Here is a 24,866-nt window from a genome sequence, read left to right as displayed (position 1 = left end):
GCCTGATGCTGATCTGCAGACAGTGATCAGGAATTGATATCTTTGAATCCAGGTCCATGTAGTGAGGCTCCTGGATACAGTGATTAAACATTTATTTCCAAAGCAATTGAGTTAATGAACAGCTAAGTGTTTACAATATACTTTCTTTTACTTTGTAATACATTTCTTTGTAACTGAGTTATTTGTTTGTTTGGCTTGATTAACATCTTTGTATCCAAGAATCTTATCTTGTTCCACCTACATCAGGCACTTTGATAATGAACTCTTCTCATTTCTTCTATCTCTGCCTCTGAAGTTGGACATATAGCTTTTGATATTTTTGTCAATTGGTGTGCTGACAGGTTTAGTATCTGCCATACCAAATTTGTTGAGCATTGCCTCACTGTACCCTTGTTGATCAATAGAACTGTAACAGTCCCAGCATTGAAATTTCACTTGAACCCCCAAAGTGCACTCCAACAAAAATAAAATATTTTCTTGTGTGTTTGTGAATTGTCTGCAATGTACGTGCATCCTCAAAGCAGCAGCAGCAGCAGCAGCACCAAGCGTGCGTCTGTGTGTTAAAGAGTGGTGTAATACTCAAAGTGCGCTCCACAAAAAATAAAAAATTCTTCTTTTTTTTCTGTCTTTGTGAATTGTGTGCACTGTGGCTGCACGTGCATAAACAAAGGAGCAGCGCCAAGCGTGTGCCTGTGTCCCATAAGTAAAGAGCCGGCTGGCTCATTTCTTAAAGGGTGGTGTAACCCACAAAGTGCACTAGTCTCCAACATAATATTTTCTGTGTTTGTGTGCGCCTTAGCGGCACGTATATATCAATATAACCTAAATTGAGGACCAAACTTTCTCCAATAAAAATAAAATAGGGAAAGATCAAGAACCACTTCCTCCTAGTGCGGAAGCTGCTGCCACTAGTCATGACATAGACGATAACTTGCCGTCAACGTTGTCTGCCAATACCGATGCACAATGTCATAGTAGAGGGCATATACAATCCCAAATGACAAAGTTCAGGAAAATGACCTTAAAATTTTTTTAAATCATCTGAGGAGAAACGTAAACTTGCCAATATGCCATTTACGTCACGGAGTGGCAAGGAACGGCTAAGGTCTATCCCTATGTTCATGACTAGTGGTTCCGCTTCTCATGACGATGGAAACCCTCATCCCGCTAAAAAAATCAAACAAGTTAAGCTACCAAAAGCACAGCGAAGAACTGTGCTTTCTAAGAAGATATCACAAATCCCCAAGGAGAGTCCAAGGGTTGGCGGTTGCGATGCCTGACCTTCCCAGCACTGGACCGGAAGAGGTGGCTCTTTCCACCATTTGCACACCCTCTGCAAGTGCTGAAAGGAGCACCCACAGTCCACTTGCTGATATGCAAATTGAAGATGTCACTGTTGAAGTACAACAGGATGAGGATACTGGTGTAGCTAGCGCTGAGGAGGAAGTTGGCAAGGAGGATTCTGATGGTGATGTGGTTTGTTTAAATCAGGCTCCAGGGGAGACAGTTGTTGTCTATTGGATGAAAAAGCCCATCACGTTCATGTCTGGGCACAAGACCAAACATTCCACCTCTTTGGTCTGGCAATATTTCTATCCAAATCCGGACAACAACTGTCTTGCCATATGTACCATATGTAAAGGTGAAATAAGTAGGGGTAGGGACGTTAACCATCTAGGAACATCCTCCCTTATACGTCACCTGCAGCGCATTCATAAAAAGTTACTGTCAAGTTCAGAAACTTTGGCTAAGACCATAAGCAGTCCAGGGACACCTAAATCCCATTGTCCTGTTGTATCCAAGCGCCTGCAAACCACACCGTCAACTCCCTCCTCGTCAATTTCCTCCTTAGTCAGGATCGGAAGTAGTCCTGCAGGCCATGTCACTGGCATGACTGACTCTACTATCCGGGATTCCTCTGGAGGATCCTACATTGCTGCACCTACTACTGCTGCTGCTGCTGTTGCTGTTGGGAGTCGTTCATCATCCCTGAGAGGAAGTAGGAACACCACTACTTTTACTAAACAATTGACCCTCCAACAGTCCTTAGCAAGGAGGATGAAGTATGACAGCAGTCATCCTGAAGCAAAATGTATAACTGAGGCCTTGACTGCTATGTTGGTGTTAGACGTGCATCCGGGATCTGCCTTTAGTGCAGTGGGATTTAGACTATTGATGGAGGTAGTGTGTCCCCGGTTCCAAATCCCATCTAGATTCCACTTCACTAGGCAGGCGATACCGAGACTGTACAGAAACATCAGAAAAAGTGTCCTCAGTGAAAAATGCGGTTGTACCCAATGTCCACTTAACCACGGACATGTGGACAAGTGGAACAGGGCAGACTAAAGACTATATGACTGTGACAGCCCACTGGGTAGATGTATCACCTTACGCAGCAACAACAGCAGCGTCACCAGAAGCAGCAGCTCAGAAACGCCAGCTCGTTCCAAGGCAGGCTACGCTGTGTATCACCAGTTTCAGTAAGAGGCACACCGCCGACAACCTCTTAGAGAAACTGAGGGAGATCATCACCCAGTGGCTTACCCCACTTAGACTCTCCTGGGGATTTGTGATATCTGTCAACGCCACCAATATTGCATTACATCTGGGCAAATTCCAGCAAGTCCCATGTTCTGCTCACACAATAAACTTGGTGGTGCAGAATTTTCTGAAAAGCGACAGGGACGTGCAGGAGACGCTTTGGGTGGCCTGAAAAATTTCTGGCCACTTTCACCATTCAGCGACTGTGTGCAGAAGACTGGAGCACTAGCAAACACTCTTGAACCTGCCCCACCATCACCTAAAGCAAGAGGTTGGAGCAGCAAAAGGCCATTCAAGCCTATACATCCACCTAAGACATAGGCAAAGGAGGGGGTATGCACCTGAATCAAGCGCAGTGGAGAATGATTTCTGTGTTGTGCAAGGTTTTCCAGCCCTTCGAACTTGCCACACATGAAGTCAGTTCAGATACTGCCAGCTTGAGTCAGGTCATTCCCATCATCAGGCTTTTGCAGAAGCAGCTCGAGAAAGTGAAGGAGGCACTAAGACGGAGCGATTCCGCTCGGCACGTGGGACTTGTGGATGAAGCCCTTCATTCACTTTGCCAGGATTCCAGGGTGGTCAATCTGTTGAAATCAGACCATTACATTTTGGCCACCGTGCTCGATCCTAGGTTTAAAGCCAATGTGGTGTCACTCTTTCCGGCCGACACAAGTCTGCAGAGGTGCAAAGACCTGCTGGTGAAAACACTGTCAGCTGAAGACACGTCAACAGCTCCTTCTTCATTTTCTCCTGCAACTGGGGCTGCCAGGAAAAAATGTAGGTATCCTAAGCAACCCACTGGCGGTGATGCAGGGCAGGCAGGATCAAGTTTGGACATCTGGTCTGGACTGAAGGACCTGGCAACAATTTCTGACATGTCTACTGTCACTGCATATGATACTGTCACCATTGACAGAATGGTGGAGGATTATATCGGTGACAGCATCCAAGTAGGCATGTCAGACAGTCCATATCTGTACTGGCAGGAAAAAGAGGCAATTTGGAGGCCCCCGTGCAAGCTGACTCTATTTTACCTGAGTTGCCCCCCCTCCAGTGTGTACTCCCGAAAGAGTGTTTAGTGCACCTGGGAACCTTGTCAGCGAAAGGTGTAGGAGGTTGCTTCCACAAAATGTGGAGAAGATGATGTTCATAAAAATGAATTATCAACTCTTCGAGGGAGACCAACCTCCAGAACGTACAGAGGGACCTGTGGTGGTGGATTCCAGCGGGGACGAATTAATACTCTGTGAGGATAAGGATGTACACAACACTGAAGAGGATGAGGAATCGGTGGATGAGGACGACATCTTGCCTCCGTAGAGCCAGTTTGTGCAGGGACAGATTAATTGCCAGCTTGTTTTGTGGGGGCCCAAACGAACCAATCATTTCAGCCACAGTCATGTGGCAGACCCTGGCGCTGAAATGATTGGTTTGTTAAAGTGTGCATGTACTGTTTATACAGCATATGGGTGGGTGGAAGGGCCCAAGGACAATTCCATCTTGCACCTCTATTTTTCTTTGCATTATGTACTGTTTGGGGCCTAGTTTTTCAAACTGCCATCCTGTCTGCCACTGCAGTGTCACTCCTAGATGGGCCATGTGTTTGCGCCGCCCACTCGTGTCGCTTAGCATAGTCATCAAGCTACCTCGGTGCAACCTTTTGGATTAAAAGCAATATTGTGAGGTGTTCAGAATAGACTGGAAATGAGTGGAAATTAAGGTTATTGAGGTTAATAATAGCATAGGAGCAGAAAAACCCACAAATTCTGTGATTTTAGCTGTTTTCATTCTTTGTTTAAAAAAAAGATCCAGATCCAAAACCAAAACACAAAACACGAAAAGTGGCCGGTGCACACCCCTATTTTACATATTGGTTGATACTAGAGTATTTCTCATATGTTTCTCATTCATATTTATGTATGTGTATAATTGAAAGGCACACACAAACACTAAAAACAAACTAAAGGTAGTTTATAATTGAATTCTTTAAAAAAACAATTAGCAAGAATTATGAGCACCCCCCAAATACAAGAACAAAAAAATGAATATTTTCCATAAATTTACCTTTATATAATAATATTGGAACAAAGTCTAAAATAAAGAATGCCTCACATTGGTATATATTTATGTGTTTTTTTTATCCTAAAAAAGAGCAGATTAAGATGTATGTCTAGAAGAGGATAAAAAAGGGAGAGGATGTTAATAAGGCGTGGAAGGCGGATGCAGTGTCCCCACCATTGATCGGAAAGTTGATATGGAGGGCAGACGGCAACCCCCATCCATGTAACATGATGAAATCCCATGTATTAATAAGGACTGCTTGTGCCCAGAATCTATTATCTCAAAGTGCATAGTCCATGTTTTTTCAACGATTGTTATATTTGTCCTGTCACTCACACTATTTTGCTCAAGTGTGTAGGCAATTGTTTATTGGTGATGAAAGTGCCACATTAGTAAAGGCAATAAAACGTTTATGAATTATATGCTGCCACCATTGTGACGCAGTAAAGGCACTAAAATGTTTAGGAACAATGGGGGTCATTCAGACCCACTCGCGAGCGGCGGCACGCTTGCAAGTGGGTCGATGGTCCCCACTGTGCATGCGCACGATGGAGGGAGCTCCGTCATGCGCATGCGCAAGACACGGCGAGCGAAGGACTTTCCATCGCTCCAGGTCTCGCACCAAAGGGGGCGTGCTGTCGATGTTGATTGACAGCATGCCCCCTTTGGTGGGCATGCCGGGGGCGTGCCTGCCAGATGGAGGCGTTCCTATGGGAACGCCTACCATCTGAAGCCGGCCCCACTGACATCACTAGTGATGTCAGTGGAGTGATTTTGGCTCTGATAGAGCCAAAATCACTCCTGGCCTTGCGGTTGAGAAACCCGACCACAGGGTTTCACTCGCAAGTCCGATGGTCATGATGGTCAAGACCATCGCGACCATCTTGTTGGACGCTCGTTTATGCTGTGGGTGGTGACCCACAGCTATACGAGCGTCCAGGAGGACGCTCCATTTTCATGGAGGTGGGTCCTGATTCAGAGCGAGCGCTCTGGTCAGAGCGTCCGGCTCTGAATCAGGGCCAATATTCTGTAACCATTGTGATTCCTTTATTCCTGTAGTGCTGCACCATACCTGGATTTCTATATATAGCAGAACAATAAGCTCAACTGTATTTTATCCAGCACACTTACTGTATAACAAAATGCTGCCTACCCCTGGTATAGAGAGTCTTTTTGTGTCATGCTACATTCATGGGTTCTGCTTCCTCTATAAAAAAAGTGATGAAGTCACTGAGCTTTTCAAAGCAGGAATATCTAGAGCAATATATCACAAGCACATCTCTGAAGGAGCTATCAAACAACTGGAAACTCCTCATTATGGTCCCCAGATGTTACACAGGAACTAAGAGCTGCCATGGAATCATGGGTCCTGTTCATTTTTAGGCTTTATCCTATTGTATGAACAGGCTAACAATTATTTGGTTAGTGATCTGAGGAAAAAAATAAAAAGTAACCCATTCTAACTGGCACTATGGCCCACTTTGTAGCCAAAAGCTGTGTGTCCTTGACCGACATCAATCAAAAGTATAAATTCTATAAGAATGAGGGACCTAGAGTTGACCTGCTGTCGAAGAGAACCAATAAAGGCAGACTCTAATGATGTCAAATAGATGTGACAGGAGTTCCTCAGGGAGCACGTATGTAATTTGTTTTTCCATATACCATTGTGGAAACACTGTAGCTAAGGGAAGTATTTTGAAAAAATGCTTTATTGTGTTGTACAAAATTCATATGTTTTGAAGTGTTGGCACTGCCATTAGTAAACAAAATTAACAAGGGCCAGAGCATTTTTATTAGCGATAATATTAGTTAACACAGTTATATGAAAAACATAATCTACACTGGTCAGCGAGACTATTCACTACAAGCTAATAAACGAGTACATGAATTATGGTATCTAAATATATAAATAAACATGCATTATTATTATTGGTCTCATTTATTTATAAAGCATTGGAATATTTAGAACTGGTTTGCATTAAGGGGATCATGACACAAACAAACATATATGAGATATAAAAAAAGACGGCCCTGCTGAAACTAATTTATAATATTAAAGTTGTGGGCAACACTAAATTCGTTTGGTAGTAGAATAACAATTGTAGTTGCTTGTGGGTGGCTGTTGTGAGACATTGAGAAGCATGCCAGAACATCACTGGAACTTATTAGACACCATGTTGAGGTCTTGCCACTGTGCTGAACTACAGGAACATTGAACGCCTGGGAGCGACTCAATGTCTCAGATGAATCCTGCAGTCACGGATCATAATCCCTCTACAAAAATCCAAAAACCACTCATCACAGTTAAGACCCTTTGGATGAGTGATTTATTTGTAAATACTATATACAGTATATAGGAATAGTCAAGTTAATATAGTAATCTTCTTTGTACTCTTGTACAGCTGACTACAAGAAACTTGCAAAGCTCATCAACGTACTTATGGAATATGTTCTGATGACAAATGTAACCAGGGGTATCTTTCTGGAAAAATATATTCAGGAAGGAACTGTGGGTGGAGCTACTGAGTGTGGAGCTATTGAAAAACAATTTTATATGTACATATATAATTAATGTGTGTGTGTGTGTGTATATATATATATATATATATATATATATACACATACAGTCAGGTGCATAAATATTGGGACATTGACAGAATTTTCATATTTTCACCACCATAGTGGCTTTGAAATGAAACAAACAAGATGTGCTTTAACTGCAGACTTTCAGATTTAATTTGAGGGTAATTACATCCAAATCAGGTGAACGGTGTTAGAATTACAACGGTTTCTATGTGTGCCTCCCACTTTTTAAGGGGCCAAAAGTAATGGGACGAACTAAACAATCCTAAATCAAACTTTCACTTTTTAATACTTTGTTGCAAATCCTTTGCAGGCAATTACAGCCTGAAGTCTGGAATGCAAATGTCTTCAGTTCCTGCTTGTTCTTTGGGCATTTTCCCTTCAGTTTTGGTTTCATCAAGTGAAATGCATGCTCAATCAGATTCAGGTCAGGGGATTGACTTGGCCATTGCATAACATTCCACTTTTTAGTCTTAAAAAACTTTTTGGTTGCTTTTGCAGTATGCTTTGGGTCATTGTTCATCTGCACTGTGAAGCGCCGTCCAATGAGTTCTGAAGCACTTGACTGAATATGAGCATGTAATATTGCCTGAAACACTTCAGAATTCATTCTGCTGCCTTTGTCAGCAGTCACATCATCAATAAATACAAGGGAACCAGTTCCATTGGCAGCCATACATGCCCATGCCATGACACTACCACCACCATGCTTCACTGATGAGGTGGTATGTTTTGGATCATGAGCAGTTCCTTTCCTTCTCCATACTCTTCTCTTCCCATCACTCTGGTACAAGTTGATCTTTGTCTCATCTGTCTATAGGATGTTGTTCCAGAACTGTAATGGCTTTTTTTAGATGTTGTTTGGCAAACTCTAATCTGGTCTTCCTGTTTTTGTGGCTCACCAATGGTTTACATCTTGAGGTGAACCCTCTATATTCACTCTTGTAAATTCTTCTCTTGATTGTTGACTTTGACACATATACACCTATCTCCTGGAGAGTGTTCTTGATTTGGCCAACTGTTGTGAAGGGGTTTTTCTTCACCAGGAAAATAATTCTTCTGTCATCCACCACAGTTGTTTTCCGTGGTCTTCCGGGTCTTTTGGTGTTCCTGAGCTCTCCGGTGCGTTCTTTCTTTTTAAGAATGTTCCAAACAGTTGATTTGGCCACACCTAATGTTTTTGCTATCTTCTCTGATGGGTTTGTTTTGATTTTTCAGCCTAATGATGGCTTGCTTCACTGATAGTGACAGCTCTTTTGGATCTCATATTGAGAGTCGACAGCAACTGGTTCCAAATGCAAATGTCACACCTAGAATCAACTCCAGACCTTTTACCTGCTTAATTGATAATGAAATAACGAGGGAATAGCCCACACCTGTCCATGAAATAGCTTTTGAGTTGATAGTCCCATTACTTTTGGCCCCTTAAAAAGTGGGAGGCACATATAGAAACCGTTGTAATTCCTACATCGTTCACCTGATTTGGATGTAATTACCCTCAAATTAAATCTGAAAGTCTGCAGTTAAAGCACATCTTGTTTGTTTCATTTCAAAGCCATTGTGGTGGTGAATAGAGGCCAAAATATGAAAATTCTGTCAATGCCCCAATATTTATGCACCTGACATATATATATATATATATATATATATATATATATATAATTTAAAAAAGAAGGCACTCAAAAGGGATTCTAAAATAAAACTTATCTTTGAGGAAATGGAGGCCATCGCTGCCCCCTTCCTGTCCAGAAACAGCAGCAGACTGTCGATCACTGACAGGCTGCTGCCACCCTGTGAGCATACACGCAGGACCTGTACTGCACATGCGCAGTACAGGTATTGTGATGGCACAGACTGGCACAATCGGAGATGTGTGCTAAGCATCGGGTTAGCGGACATCTCTGAATTAGACCCGATGTCTCTAGCAGTGGTTTCCAGAAGTACAGGTGTACTGTATGCTACCATTTGTTGAAGATTTTTTTGTTTGGAGAAAACTTGACAATGATTCAAAAAGGAATTGGAGGCAAATCGCATACTTTACCAAAAGCTGGAAGAAATATGAGGTTTTCTTCCTTAGTTCCTTGCCAACAATTCAAAGAAGCACAAAGTTATTAGCCAGAAGAGCAGCTTCAACTATCAAACGTGGCTTGAGATTGTGTGTGACTAGGGGGCTGAGACCAAAGCTTGGTCGCAGAAGTGGATGAGGGTGTAAATAGCAATGGGCATGCAGCAAAAGTACACTAACGGTATGGTGTGGCCATACAATCGCAAAGTGCAAGTAAAAATGCTGGCAAAATATCACAAATCTGTATCACTCTGGAGGGGTGCAAGTTGCATGTGCTCTGACCCTAGTGTAAGGGTAAAACTTATAGTGATGACTACATGCAATTTGTTGTAAATGATGATACCACGTTCATTTATGCAAAACTCCTAAAACTGATTCAACAATGATTACCTTTTACACCACAATACACACTCGTTTTACACAAATAAATAATTCAATGTTATGATTCAAATTTAAAATAAAGTCAATATGCTACACACTTGTAAGGCATATTGAGTCTTGGGGGTAAATTTACTAAGATTCGAGTTTGGTCAAGTTAGCATTCTCTGTAGAAATTGGGCATTTATTTCCACTCACAAACTGTCACAAACCGCCGTGCTGCCAATGCTGGGTGAACGCCGGACAAGTGTTCGCTGAAGTCTCCTCTTTCCTCCTGTTAGGATAAGTGGTTAGCAGCAAATTGTTGTAGTTTCAGTCTTGGTTGCTGCTGAGCCTCTGCACTTATTACTGCCTGTGTGCACTATCAGGTGCACACTGATTGATTCTCCTGTCTGAATACAGCCCAGGTGCTCAATAATTTGCCATTAGGGAAACTTGCTCTGGTTGGGTCCTGCTCCTGTTATATTCCAGCCAGCCCTTCTACTCCTTGCTGGTGATAGAGTTTCTCGTACTTCCAGTTGTTCCAGTCTCCGGTTTTCCAGTCGAGTTTTCCAGTCGAGTTCCAGAGCCAGTCTACTGTGTTTATCTACTGCCGTTTGTCCCATCCAGATGGTGTAGTCTGCATTCCACCTGCTTGTGCTGCTTGTGTGATCTAGATGGTACGGTGCGCTTTCTCCACCTGAAGCGCCAGTCTGTGTCCAGCGCCAATGTCAACCTGGCAACATAGGCATAAACTCAGCGGTCCAAGTGTGCACTCTAGCAGACTGTCGCCACTGTCATCCCAGCGATGCTGGTAGCGACTTAGCATCCTCAGTGCGTGATACAGCACACCGTCGCCTGTATCATTCCGGTGGCACTGGTAGCTACTCATCATCCTCCTGCCAAGTTGTTCTGCCCTCAAGGCAACAACCAGCCCAGAGGCTGCTACTGGCCCAAAGGTTACATCACTACTTTCAGGCCCTCAGGCCTCAACCAGCCCAGAGGCTGCAAGAGGACTTTTTCCACTAGTGACTCTGAGCCCTTAACACAAATTTACTAATGACAAACTCAGGAGAGAAATCTCCTTATCTCCTTTGCTACGGGCAATACTGGAGAGTTAGCAAACTCTCTTCACTTCTCCATTGGCCAAACTTAAGTAACTTTTCACTAGTGAAGATAGGATTCGGGAATTTACCAAGATGAGAGTTTCTAAACTCTCATGAGAATGGACAATACTCCTGTAAAAATTTGTGAAATCAATTCACCTCACTGTGAGCTGCGAGTTTGGTAGAAACATACACAGATCAGTGTGATCCATGTATGTAAATGAAGGGATAATTATTTTTTTTGAAATTACGTAGGGCCCCCCCAAAGCATAACCAGCCCTGGGCTGCTCAGCCAGTCCTTGTTCCTAAAATTACAGGGAACAAAATGAGTAGAGTTCCCCTGTAATTTAGGAACCAGCACTTGGCTACAGTGCCAGTGCTCATTTTAAATATAGTGGGGGAAAAATGCTTTGGGGTCCCCCTATATTTAAAACCAGCACTGGACCCAAACCGACCGAGGCGAATTGCCACAGCCAGGAGACCCTATCACTGGGTCTCCAGGGCCAAAGCATTAACACCCTAAGCCATTCAGCCCAAGCTGGGGATCTCAGGGGAGGTGGGGACCCTGCCAATAAGGGGTCCCTCCTCTCCCAAAACCCCAGGCTTAGGCTGAAGCCCGGGGCTCTTCCCCACACCCTTGGGTAATAATGGGACAAATAGTTCAAATCTATTGTATTTTACAGTAGAACTACAGGTGACAGCATGCCTGTCCTTTGGCACTTGTGGAACTCTAAGTACCAGCTGGCACCTCTACCCCCACTGTAAAATAAATAGTTAAAAAAACACAATATACGCACACCATCTAAAGTACAACTGTATTACATTCAAATACCTCACTCACACATACTTACCTACTGCCATATGTTCAAGTCCACTTCTTCCGTAGCTTCCATGGGTGTACCTGTAAAAAAAGATCACATACTCACCTCTGTGTTTGCGCTGCTCTCCGTAGCATCCACGTACTTGGCAAAGTAACAAACCGGTTGTCCTGATCCAAGGTGGACAGGTGCAAGTGTATGTTGTGACATATACTTGCACCTCGCCAAATGACAGATTGTATTTCACAAGGGCCACATGTGGGTCCCAGCCAATGAGTGGCCGCTACATGTAAAGTTGCAGCTGATTGTTTGAGTTTCAGGAGCCTCAAATCATCCGAGTTTCGGCAATGCTAATCGAGCTCAATAAAAAACTCGACCAGAATCGATTCTTAGTTAATTTACCCCTTAGTGTATGAGGACACATCTGTACTTCTTGCCCACATATGACACACTTAGCCCTTATAGCTCATTTGTTGTGCCATTCTCAAGGTTGCTGAGAGGGGGGGCAGTGGGTACTAATTACCCAGGCCCGGGCTTGTTGGAGATGCCCGGTGGGGGCCCAGGTCTGTCTCCACCCTCCCCTTCCTCTTACCTGTCAACAGTCTAGCACACACTGCTGTGCTGCTGGGATGCACTGGGAGATCATGGAGACTGCTGCCACTGAGCAGCAGCAGTAGTCTCTTCTCTTCTCTTTTGCCTGTGGGGGGGAGCAATCACACTGATTGTGGCCTCCCTGGATTTGCGCTGGGCTGAGGGGCTCACAGTGCCCCCCTCTCCAGCAAGAGGGCATGGCCACGCCTCCCGTGAGTAGGCCATGGCCTCTATAGTAATGGGGCCCAGGTCAGCTCTCTATGGCCCTGGCTGCATGTTGTCATAGCTGTGTGTGATAAATTCCTTTAGATACTACAGCAAATTTTTGTCAGGTGTCACGCCATTGGTTAACACTTCCAATAAATACCTGAAGTGATCCCTGTACCTGTTGGTGTGTTAATGTAAGTAGTTTATAGTGAGTCAGGTAAGGGTTTCCCAAGACAAACCTTAAAGGTCCTTACTTGAAGAGAGTAAAAGACTCAGTTGGAGGCACAGCATTGAGCAAATACCCAAAAAGATGTGAGAAGTCTAATTGTGAAGTTTATTGTTCCTCACCACGAAGGGGCTATGTATAGAGGCCTTACACACCACTTTCTCATTACAAAGGAGCCATAATAGAGTGGCAGAGTTGCCTAAACTCTGGGTTCTATTTCATAATCCCAGTAACCATTGACACAAGGGTACATAGGAAAAGTGTCACAATACTTAGACCCTCCTTCCTTACTCGGCGCTGATGATTCTCTGGCTGGCGCATGTCTGCTGGCCAGTAATGTCAGGTTTCAAATACAGCTTCGGACCAGTGCAGCAAGCATGCTGTCATCTTGCCTGAAGTCAGCTGAGTTTTTTCAGTCATCCACAGCGTCTAGGCGGTGCACATCACTCTCACAGCCAATCCTGTGATGGAGCTCCCTATTTAAACTTCTCACTGCCATCTGTCCTTTGGCAGTAAAACAAGTCTCCTAGGAGTACTGGTCTCCTGTGACAGAAGCGGTTCCCAGCTTCTGAGTTCCAGCATCTGTACTACTCTCTCCGCTATTTCACCTGAGTGTATTTCTTCCAGTGGATTCAGCCTGTTAGCTCTGCTTACCATTCTACAACTAGAAATACCATCTGCTCACCTTTTGGCTATACCTAGCCTCCTGCATACAGTCTCTCACCTTACCAAATGTGTTTAAGAACTGCTGTTGACTGGTAATTCCTTCAGCTGACATCTGCAGACACATACAAATAGTGTGTAACAGACTGATCCATCCAGTACTCATTTGCACTTATATGTACTAAGCTGCAAAAAGTATAGCTACCACTGCCAGGTAACATACTTACAGCAGACTTAGGGCCTGATTCAGAGGTGCACGCTATTTGCGTGCGCTCACTCTGAATCAGGGCATCCCTATTTGTTTTTATTCCGGCCTCTTGGCCACTTGCACAGCTATGGGTGACCACTCACACCTTGTACGAGCAGCCTGGCGATGGTCACGATTATTGTGACCATCAGCATTGCGAGGAGACCCTTGTGGTAGGGTCTCAGCACTCACAATGCCAAGTGGACTTCCAGCTCTAATAGAGCCGGAAGTCAACTATTGACTTCACAAGTGATGTCAGTAGGGCCGCCCACAAATGGCAGGCGTTCCTTCGGGAACGCCTCCGTTTGTTCAGCCACCCCCCCTACCCGCCTACAAAACGGAGTGAGCTGTCGATCAACATCGCCCTGTTTTGCTGCAAGTTCCGGAGCAAGTGAAGGTCTCACTTGCTACGGGGCTCGCGTGTGCACACTGGGCCACCATTGACCCGCTTGCGAGCGAAATGCGCTCGCAAGCGGGTCTGTATCAGGCCCTAAGGGCGCACATTCACTTGCCAATTTCTATGTGTGATCGCACATGAATAGTGCACATCAATGTCGGAAACGACCAGCGATGCGAGTGTTTCTGACATCAATCATCGGCCGAATATGCTGTACAACCTGACGATAGCAAACAAACAAAAATGGCAGCTGCTCAATCAATCTAGCAGTACTAATCAGGTGCATGAAAGGGAGGGGTCATACTAAGTTGAAAAAGGAGGGGGATTTAACCCCCTATTGTACCTCACAGAGAAGCAGTGACGTGGCCTAGCAGCCTCCCATGTATTTGCAAATGCATGCAACTAATATCTCTGAATTTCTATGACCACATAGTCTTCATATATTGTTGCAGGTATTATTCAGTGTGCTGAGGTACAATAGGGGGTTAAATCCCCCTCCTTTTTCAACCTGACGATAACGTCAGGTAGGCACAGCACAGACTGGGAAACGACTGCACGATTACAATGTTGTAATCGTGCAGTCGTTTTTTGGTCTGCTAGTGGATGTGCCCTATTAGATTTGCTCATTCTTCTATATAATACAGGTATAATAAATGAGAAGAAGTGCCATTCAATCTCCTAGTTCCATTCTCTCTTGTTCTAGTCAGTCCTGCCCTGTGTTCCCAGTTCAGAGTGTTATGCAAATTCCAAATCTGACAAAGAGTACAATATCTCTGGGGCTTGGGGAGAGATATATCAAGTCATTTTCACAAGTAAAGAAGTTGATAGCAACCAATCAGCTTTGAGATAGCATCTATCAAATATATTCTATAAAATGATATGAACAAGCTGATTGGTTGTTATGGGCAACATGTCCACCTCTGTTCTTTAGCAGGCTTATTATACAGTATCTCCTCCTTAGATTAGAGGAGGAAGTTAACTTTCTCTCTCCAACCATCTGCTCCTTAGATGCTATTTTATGGTGTCAGCAATTCACTCTAGCTAGCAGTATTCAGTTTACACTGGTTGTTTCAAAGGGGGAAGATGGTTTATTTTAAGAAAGAATAATGGCACCTTTTTAAAACCGTTAAAATAGTAAGGAGCCTAGGCATATTCATAAAGCTTCAGGTTTTTCATGTAAATACAATATAAAGGAATATGTACATCTGCACATATTTCAAACTGATATTTATAGTGACCCCATATTTTATTATTGATATTATTCAAATTTGAAGCGGGGGTGCTGCCAATCGACAAGAAAGTACTATGGTATTCACAAAAAGAGGGAAAGCAAAAGTGTGTCCTTTATATGGCACACACATAGAGACATTTATAAAAAATTGATTTCTTTATTAGATATACATTGAAAAGCTCCATCTGGAGCGAGTTCCTTGCAAAATAATGGTTAAAGTTAGATAAAGCATAATTGTGTTACTATCTGTCACACAATTCCGCTTTATCTAACTTTTATCTAATAGAGAAATTTACAAAAAGTTGATTTCTTTATGTGTGCGCCATATAAAGGACAAACTTTTGCTTCCCTCTTTTGTTGAATATCATGGTTTTTCATGTAATAAAGGAATGATTTAACCAGTTTGTTTCCTAAAGTGGAGATTTTCAATGACTGGCAGTTTTCAAAGACACCTTACACTGATCTTCTGTATTGCAAATACTTTCTGAAACATCCTGGATTATGATCAAAACACTCTCCGGCACTGCTGTCATTAATCTTCATAACATTTTTCGGAATGCAGCTGGTGCTGATAGGTACAGTCGCTATCACATGCTCCCCACAGTCACACCTTATGGGAAAAGCAATTTCACACATGCAACTACACTTTCACTGTTCCCATGGAGAAACAATAAAACACAGGCATACTTTAAAAGGATGAATTGGAATGCCTTTATGAACCTTCTCCAGACACCCACAATATAAGTTATGTTCATATCATACAAACTGTACACAAATTTGTGCATATATATATATATATATATATATATATATATACATAGCAATTACGGCCGGCACTCCAAAGGGCTAAAGATATAATGTGCACCTGGTGCCTTCCTAAATTAACTATCCCTGTGTTGGGAAGGAAAAAATATATACAACAATGGGTGGCACTCCCTGGTTTTGTGAGGTCGCCGGGAGTGCCACCCATTGTGTGTGTGTGTATATATGTATGTATATATATATATATATATATATATATATATATATATTAGAGATGAGCAGATTCGGATCTCAGAGATCCGAACCCACCCGAATTTTGAGATCCAGGGCGAGAACCGAAAGTGCATTCGGTTCCCCCGCCGGCTCCGGATCTCAAAAAAAGGCAAAACCATAGAGAAGAAATCTTGCGGCTCGTGAGCTTTCATCTCTATGTATATAAGGGACCACGCGGTGGCCACCATTTCAATTCGGCTGTGGAGACTGAAAAGGGAGGGTGGGTAGTGTATGGCTGGGAGAGTTAGTACTTACCTGTGTTGGTGCTGTGCTGTGCTGTCTGCTGTGTCCTGGGCTGGTGCACTGCTGATCCATCTGGTGCTGTCACTGCTGTGCTGTCTGCTGTGTCCATGTGGTCTGGTGCTGTGCTGTCTGCTGCATCCATCTGGGCTGGTGCTGATCCATATGGGCTGTTGCTGTGTTGTCTGCTGCGTCCATCTGGGCTGGTGCACTGCTGATCCATCTGGTGCTGTCACTGCTGTGCTGTCTGCTGTGTCCATCTGGGCTGGTGCTGTTGCTGATCCATCTGGGCTGGTGCTGTGCTGTCTGCTGCATCCATCTGGGCTGGTGCTAATCCATCTGGGCTGGTGCTGTGCTCTCTGCCGCATCCATCTTAGCCCAAGTTCTGGACCTGAAACAAAATATATATATATATTGTCGTTTTATTTTTTTTCTGTGTGTGTGTTAAGCTTAGCTGCACAAGATACAGCAACGCAAGTTGCAACCAAGTGCTGCTCGACTCCAGCCATCATCAATCTGTGCTCGAGGCCCAAGTTCTGGACCCGAAAAAAAAAAAAAAAAAATGTATTTTGTCTATTTTTTTTCTGTGTGCACACGACTGCATGTGTGTGAATTTTGTAACCGCACCTTGGCTACACTATTGATGCTTGTGACACTGCTTCAAGACCACAAAAAATATGGAGGGCTGTCACGTAAAAGGAGAGCAAGTTCAAGAACTACATGTTGTAGCTGCTGCCAGCAGTCATTATGATAATGCCAGGCCATCAACTTCCTCATCCTCTATGAAGGCCCATGCCCCAGGGCTTAAGTCACGCCATGGATATGGTAAAGCTACTTTTACTGTAGTAAAGAAAAAAAATCGAAAGGCAAGTTGCCTTTAGATAAACAAAAAATTAGCAATATACCATTCACTACACAAAGTGGCAAGGAAAGGATGATGACTGCTGGTTCTGATAGCCCCTCTGCCTGTAGTAGTAGTGGTGGTGGTACAATTAAAATATGTAAAGTTGTTATGAAGAGTAAAACAGCTCCGGAGAACTGTGTGCCCTGAGAAATCGAAATCACAAATCCCAGAAGAGAGTGCAAGTATGTCTGTGGGTGCCATGTGTGAGCCAGAACTAAATACTAGTGTACTGGAGGATCCTCCAAGTTCCAACATTTGTGTGTCCTCTGTAAATGTGGGGAAAGGCAGTTAACATCTTGCAGACATAGTCATTGAGGATGCATCTGTGGAATTGCACATGGAGGAGGAGCCAAAGCCCAATGTTGTCATGCCAGGGAAAAAGACAAAACAATCCACTTCTCACGTGTGGAATTATTTCCACCCCAATCTGGACAAAAGATGTCAAGGCATATGTAACCATTGCCAAGCAAGAGTGATTAGTGGGAGGGACCTAAAACACCTAGGAACCTCTTCAATGTTACATCACTTGGAGCGCATTCATCAAATATCAAAGTGTATGCCACCAAGTTCCAAAACTCAAAACGTAACAAGTCGAGGGTCACCTACCTGCTCCCTCTCTGTGGGATCCAAGTGCCTTTGATCTCCACCACCAACACCTCCATCATCAACATTCTCATTTGTCATTAGGAGTAGTCCTGCTGCATCTAATGTTGTTAATCGAAGCATGAGTGACTCCTCTCCTATCCGTGATTCCTCAGAAGGATCCTTGTTGACTATGCCTGTTGCTGCTGCTGTTGCTGTGAGTGGATCTTCCTCCCAGAAGGGGACCAGGAGGAAGACTACTTGTAGTGTATCCTCCAAAAAACAATTATCTGTCAAACAATCACTTACAAGGGCAAACAAGTATGACAGCAATCACCCAGTTGCACAGTAGATTACTGACGCCATAACAGCTATGCTGGTATTAGATGTGCATCCAGTACCCGCCATTACTGCAGTGGGTTTTCAACAGTCAATTGAGGTCCTGTGTCCTCGCTGCCAGATCCCTTCTAGATTCCACTTCGCTAGAACAGCAATTCCAAGTCTGTAAAAGTACATTAAAAAAACCTTACTAATGTTCTCAGAAATGCCATTGTTCCCACTGTCCACTTGACCACTGTTACAGTCCAGTCCATAAATATTGGGACATTGACAGAATTTTCATATTTTGGCCTCTATTCACCACCACAATGGCTTTGAAATGAAACAAACAAGATGTGATTGAACTGCAGACTTTCAGATTTAATTTGAGGGTAATTACATCCAAATCAGGTGAACGGTGTAGGAATTACAACGGTTTCTATATGTGCCTCCCACTTTTTAAGGGGCCAAAAGTAATGGGACAAAGTAAACAATCCTAAAGCTAAGTTTCACTTTTTAATACATTGTTGCAAATCCTTTGCAGGCAATTACAGCCTGAAGTCTGGAATGCATAGACATCACCAGACGCTGGGTTTCATCCCTGGTGATGCTCTGCCAGGCCTCTACTGCAAATGTCTTCAGTTCTTGCTTGTTCTTGGGGCATTTTCCCTTCAGTTTTGTCTTTATCAAGTGAAATGCATGCTCAATCTGATTCAGGTCAGGGGATTGACTTGGCCATTGCATAACATTCCACTTTTTAGACTTAGAAAACTCTTTGGTTGCTTTTGCAGTATGCTTCAGGTCATTTTCCATCTGCACTGTGAAGCGCCGTCCAAGGAGTTCTGAAGCAATTGACTGAATATGAGCATATAATATTGCCCGAAACACTTCAGAATTCATTCTGCTGCTTTTGTCAGCAGTCACATCATCAATAAATACAAGGGAACCAGTTCCATTGGCAGCAATACATGTCCACGCCATGACACTACCACCACCATGATTCACTGATGATGTGGTATGTTTTGGATCATGAGTAGTTATTGTTATTATTATTATTATTAGTATTATTATTGTCCTTTATTTATATGGCGCCACAAGTCTTCCACAGCACCTTACATAGTACATAGAACTAATAGGTGAACAAGAAACAACTAACTTACAGTACAATACAGTACAGGTCAAGGACCCGATTTATATACATTGCTGCAATAGTGTTTAAAGCACTAACAATAAGCAGCCAGGAGTTGGCAGTCATGTGTTAGGTGCCCTTATGGGGAGTAAAGAGTAGAAGAAAATGTAAAGAGGAGCAAATGAGGGAAGAGGTCCCTGCTCGTGAAAGCTTACATTCTAAAGGGGAGGGGCAGACAGATGGGAGTGACACAGAAGGCTAAGATAGGGATGAAAGAGCATGAGGTGGGTTAGGATGAGTGCTGGAAGGCCTTGATGAAGTAGTGGGTCTTTAGAGCCCGTTTGAAGATTTGTAGAGAGGTGGAGAGTCTGATGGGGAGAGGGAGAGCATTCCAAAGGTAGTCAGCAGCACGGGCAAAATCTTGGATGCGGGAGTGGGAGGAAGTAATCAGTTGGCAAGAGAGGCGGCATGCATTTGTTGAGCATAGTGGAAGGGTGGGAGTGTGAAGGGAGAGAAGGTCAGAAATATATGCGGGAGAGGATTTGGTGAGGGCTTTGTAGGCAAGTGTAAGAACCTTGAATTGGCATCTGAAGGGGAGCCAGTGTAGGGCTTGAAGGAGAGGGGAAGCAGATGTAGAATGTCTGGAGAGGAAGATGAGCCGAGCAGCAGCATTGAGAACAGATTGTAATGGAGAGAGGTGAGAGACTGGGAGGCCAGCCAGGAGAAGGTTACAGTAGTCCAATCTGGAGATGACCAGTGAGTGGATGAGGGTTTTAGTGGCATCCTGGGTGAGGAAAGGTCTAATCCTGGAGATATTTTTAGGTGGAAATGGCAGGAATGCGAGAGGTGCTGAATGTGTGGTTTAAAGGAGAGGGAGGAGTCTAGGATAACTCCAAGACAGCGCACTTTGGGACTAGAGGAGATAGTTGTGCCATCAAAGGATAATGAAATTGTGGGAAGTGATGTAGTGGAAGAGGATAGGAAGATGATCAGCTCAGTCTTAGACATGTTAAGTTTAAGAAAGCACTGGGACATCCATGAAGAGACAGCAGAGAGACAGTTGGAGATATGGGTAAGGAGCGAGGGGGAGAGCTCAAGGGTGGAAAGGTAAATTTGAGTGTCATCAGCATAGAGTTGATATTGGAGGTCAAAGGAGTTAATGAGTTCACCTAAAGAGGATGTATATAGGGAAAAAAGGAGAGGTCCAAGAACAGAACCTTGGGGAACTCCTACTGTTAATTTGAAGTGGGGGGAGGAGGAGTCATGAGAGGACACAGAGAAGGAAAAATCAGAGAGATAGGAGGAAAGCCAGGAGAGGGCAGTGCCATGTAAACCGAGAGAGTAAAGGTTTTGCAGGAGGAGAGGATGGTCTACACTGTCAAATGCAGCAGAAAGGAGAACAAGCAGAGAGTAGTGGCCCTTGGATTTGGCAGCAAGGAGGTAATTTCTGACTTTCGTGGGGGCAGTTTCAGTGGAGTGGAGAGAATGGAAGCCAGATTGAAATGAGTCAAGGAGGGAGTGGGAGGAAAGAAAGGTAGTAAGGCAATTGTAGACAATAAGCTCAAGGAGTTTGGAAGCAAATGGGAGAAGAGAGATGGGTCTATAGTTGGAAAGTATGTTAGGATCTAAGGTAGGTTTTTTAAGAATTGGAGAGACAAGGGCATGTTTGATGATAGGGAGAGATTAAGGAGGTGAGCCAGATGGGAGCAGGCAGAAGGAGACAGGTAGGAGAGGAGATGGGAAGGGATAGGGTCAAGAGGGGAGGTGGAAGGAGGGGAGGACCAGATGAGGGCCATGACTTCCTCTCCAGAAGCAGGGGAGAAGGATGTCAGAGTTGGTGAGACAGAAGGGGAGGGGTGGGGCAAGAAGGGGGAGGAGTGCCGAGGGTCTGATGAGATATGATGTCCTCACATATGGAGTAAATTTTAGATGTAAAGTAGGTGGCAAAGTCAAGGGCAGAGAGTGAGGAGGGGAGGTGAGGAGGGGAAGGGCATAGGAGAGAGTTGAAAGTGGCAAAAAGACGCCAGGGGTTTGAGGACTGGGAGGAGATGAGGTTCTTGAAATAAGTTTTTTTGGAGAGAGACAGGGCAGCACTGTAGGAAGAGAGAGAATAAATTTGAAATGGAGGAAGTCAGCCTTAGAGCGCGATTTTCTCCACTGACGCTCGGCAATTCTTGAACATTTTTGCAGGTATCTAGTGAATTTGGAATGCCAGGGTTGTGGTGTGGATCTGCGAGAGTGAGTAGTTATTGCCGGAGCAACAGAGTCAAGAGCAGAAGTAAGGGAGGAATTGTACAGGGAAGTAGCTTGTTCAGGACAGGAGAGAGAAATGATAGGGGAGAGAAGAGAGTCCAGCAGGGAGGAAAAGGCAACAGTGTCAATAGCCTCAATATTACGCTTTGTAATGGTAGCCTTAGGAGGTAAAGGAGGGGAAGGAGAGAGGGATAGGTTAAAAGAGAGAAGGTGATGGTCAGAGAGGAGGAAGGGGAAATTGGAGTAATCAGAGATATCACAACGGTGAGTAAAGACCAGGTCAAGTGAGTGCCCACTCACATGGGAGGGTGATGAAGTCCATTGGGCAAGACCAAATGAACAGGTGAGGGTAAGGAGTTTAGCTGCAGAGGATACTGTGGGAATGTCAATGGGAATATTAAAATCACCTAGGATAATGGAGGGAAGATCTGTGGAGAGAAACTGAGGGAGCCAGGAAGAGAAGTTGTCAAAGAATTTGAAGGGAGAGCCAGGGGGACGGTAAATGATAGCTACTCTGAGGTTTACTGGTTGGAGGAGGCGTATAGCATGAACCTCAAATGTGGGGAATGTAAGGGATGGTTCAGAGGATATAAGCTGGAAGGAACAACTGATGGATAGAAGGACCCCAACACCACCACCATGGCGACCGCCAGGCCGGGGGGTGTGGGAGAAGGCAAGGCCCCCAGTGGATAGAGCAGCAGGAGAGGAGGTGTCAGAGGATGAGATCCAGGTTTCAGTAATGGCTAGGAGATTCTGGGAGTTGGAGATGAAAAGGTCATGGGTGGGGACCAGTTTATTACAGACTGACCTGGAATTCCAGAGGGCACAGGATAGAGAGATAGCATTCATGGGGGAGATGTGAATAAGATTATCCAGGTTGCTGTAACGTGGTGGTAAGATTAATTTGGGGGACCGATATGAATAGAGTTTAGTGATGGTGTGGGCACCTGACCTAGAAAGGGAACCTGTAGGAGGAGGGCAGGGAGGGAGATGTGGATGGCAGTGGAGTGAAGTGACAGGGAGTGGAGTGTAGGAGGAGGGTTTGGTGGGGTAGTAGGACAGAGGGGGGGTAGAACAGGAAGAAAGTGGAGTAATGATAAAGGAGGGAAGAGTAGGCATACAGATGAAGGGGAGAAGGGGAGGAGGAGCTGGAAGACATAAGGGGGAAAGGATAAAGGTGGAAGCAGGGGGCAGAACAGAGGATTAGGTAGAGACTGCTTGAAGGAGGGATTTGACGAAAACCTTGTCATGGTGTTTATAATTAAACAAGAGGAAAGAAATTTGGAAATGTGAATGAGATATGAATGCAAGAGATTTGTAGAAATGCAAGAGAAAGAACAGTGATGGTAAATGTGTATGCAGATTATCAATTTGTTATAGGGAGGATAAAAGAGGGGATCTAGTGTGATCAGAATTTGATAAATAACACAGATTGTAAGCAGATAGAGGATGTGAGGCTAGGCAGGAGAGCTAAGATAAAGGATAGTGTTTCAAAGTGGAAAGATGTACACTGACATGGGAACAAGAAGGATAAGCATTGAGATATATGTGAGAATCAGAAGACCAGCATTATAAATAGCAGTTGAAGTGGTCTTGCCGTGACTGTACAGGGAGTCCAGTTGTAGCTTGAATATTTAGATCAGTGAGGTTTGTTGCTGGATGGATCGTTTCTCCTTCTGTTTATCCTCGGTTTAACGCAGGTCTAACGCTAGTATTGCACTTAAAAACACTGCACTTTGAAAAACTGCACCAGCCAAGGCTTCCCCAGCCAAACTATTGACACAGTTCCTTTCCTTCTCCATACTCTTCTCTTCCCATCACTCTGGTACAAGTTGATCTTTGTCTCATCTGTCCATAAGATGTTGTTCAAGAACTGTAATGGCTTTTTTAGATGTTGTTTGGCAAACTCTAATCTGGTCATCCTGTTTTTGTGGCTCACCAATGGTTTACATCTTGTGGTGAACCCTCTATATTCACTCTTCTGAAATCTTCTCTTGACTGTTGACTTTGACACATTTACACCTACCTCCTGGAGAGTGTTCTTGATTTGGCCAACTGTTGTGAAGGGGTTTTTCTTCACCAGGGAAATAATTCTTCTGTCATCCACCACAGTTGTTTTCCGTGGTCTTCCGGGTCTTTTGGTGCTGCTGAGCTCTCCAATGCATTCTTTGTTTTTAAGAATGTTCCAAACTGTTGATTTGGCCACACCTAATCTTTTTGCTATCTCTCTGATGGGTTTGTTTTGATTTTTCAGCCTAATGATGGCTTGCTTCACTGATAGTGACAGCTCTTTGGATCTCATATTGAGAGTCGACAGCAACTGATTCCAAATACAAATGTTGCACCTAGAATCAACTCCAGACCTTTTACCTGCTTAATTGATAATGAAATATCAAGGGAATAGCCCACACCTGTCCATGAAATAGCTTTTGAGTTGATAGTCCCATTAGTTTTGGCCCCTTAAAAAGTGGGAGGCACATATAGAAACCGTTGTAATTCCTACAACATTCGCCTGATTTGGATGTAATTACCCTCAAATTAAATCTGAAAGTCTGCAGTTAAAGCACATCTTGTTTGTTTCATTTCAAAGCCATTGTGGTGGTAAATAGAGGCCAAAATATGAAAATTCTGTCAATGGGCCTGATTCAGAGCCGGACGCAAGTGGCCGTTCGCTCATCCGCCGTACGAGCGGAAAGATTTAAATACAAGCGCTCGCTCGTAAGTTCAGTTGTAGCTAATTTTCCACCCTATAGTCTCCCAACCCCTCCTCTAGCTTGCGACCGTTCAAAATAGCGACCGTTCTTCTCCTCTTTGGTTGCTTTGGACGCTCGCACAAGTCTCTTCCGGAAGTGGGCCTGTCAGATTTTGATTACCTGCTCTTTCATTCTTCAAACATACTTGAATCGTTTCAGGCCAATCAATATATAAATTAGCTTAATTGCTCTTCACATGTTTTCAATCTGTTTTTTTTTTCGTTTTCAATAAACTTTATTGTTGTCAGTGTGTGTCATTTTTCCCGCAGAATACGTACGGTTTCACCAATGGTTTTCTTTTTCAAAATTACATGTTTTTAGGAATGATCCTATTGTTTTCCTGTGTTTGTGAGAGGCATATTTTAGTTTTTTAATTTGTTTATTTAAATTAGCTTATGCATGTCACTACAGGAAGCCTATCATAACTCACATTATATTTTTGAGGCTGTAGGACACATGACTCATACAATAACCAATAGAATGGTTCCTGTTAATTTACAAAGTACATTAGCCAATCAAATTTTTTCTAGGGCCTTTATTAAAACTGTTTTGTGATAAA

Source organism: Taudactylus pleione, unplaced genomic scaffold, assembly GCF_031769625.1.
Source record: "Taudactylus pleione unplaced genomic scaffold, aTauple2 ptg000117l, whole genome shotgun sequence".
NCBI lineage: Eukaryota > Metazoa > Chordata > Amphibia > Anura > Myobatrachidae > Taudactylus > Taudactylus pleione.
Note: the sequence above shows the minus strand (reverse complement) of the source record.